Here is a 1,011-nt window from a genome sequence, read left to right on the forward strand (position 1 = left end):
ATTAACAAAATAAAAATAAAATTAAAATAATTCTCTATTATAATTAAAAGTAATTTTCAAAGGTCCATTTACATGTAGAATCCTATTTAGTAATGCAAAATATAAGTTTAATAATTGCAAAATATAATAAAATATCTACTTATTTTTTATTAACTGCTTTAATGATGAATAAACAAATTATATATTTAATAAAAAGTATTGCATGAATTAGAACATATGAAAATACCTTTGATACCTTTACAACCATTAAGGAAATAGACGCACGCCTGAAGCCACGCCAAAATGATGAACACAAAGGGAAAGAGGAGAGGCACTCGGTACATGTTCTCTAGGCCTTTTAGGAAACATGGAGTTGTTCCTTTGAACAGGAGAATCTACAAGGGTGATATTGTAGACATCATGGGAATGAGCACTGTTCAAAAAGGAATGCCCCATAAGTGTTACCACAGCAAAACCGGAAGAGTCTACAATGTCACCCAGCATGCCACAGGCATCATTGTAAACAAGTTAAGGGCAAAATTCTAGCCCAGAGGATCAATTCGTAGATTGAGCACAAAGAGCACTGGAAGATCAGAGACAGCTTCCTGAAGCGGGTGAAGGAGAGCTATCAGAAGAAAAAGGAACCCAAGGAAGCCAAAAAGAAGTTTACCTGGGTTCATTTGAAGCCTTAGTCACTCAGAGAAGCACACTTTGTCAGGACTAACAAAAGAGAGTTTGAGCTGCTGGAGCCCATGCCATACGAACTCATGGCCTAATGGACACCAAAGAAATAAAGAAACTGGACTGTAAAGTATTTTCCTTAGGTTAAAAAAAAAAGAATTAGACACACATAGCATCAGCCAGTTTCCTTATGTCCGTGTATATATAGGTATATGATATCTATACCTCTTAAGAACACATGATATCTTAAAATGTTTTGAGATAAACATCATATAACAACATAATATAATTTTTCATTCTAATATTCTACTTCTTAACTATTAAAGCTTTCATATTTTCCCCATTGCATAG

General features: G+C 34.0%; 1 pseudogene; it reads left to right on the forward strand.

Annotated features, from left to right (window-relative positions):
- The first annotated feature begins 282 nt into the window (after positions 1-282).
- LOC148001126 (large ribosomal subunit protein eL21 pseudogene) lies at positions 283-755 on the forward strand (annotated as a pseudogene).
- The last annotated feature ends 256 nt before the right edge of the window (positions 756-1,011 follow it).

This window comes from Rattus norvegicus, chromosome 15 (assembly GCF_021556685.1).
Source record: "Rattus norvegicus strain SHRSP/BbbUtx chromosome 15, alternate assembly SHRSP_T2T, whole genome shotgun sequence".
Classification (NCBI taxonomy): domain Eukaryota; kingdom Metazoa; phylum Chordata; class Mammalia; order Rodentia; family Muridae; genus Rattus; species Rattus norvegicus.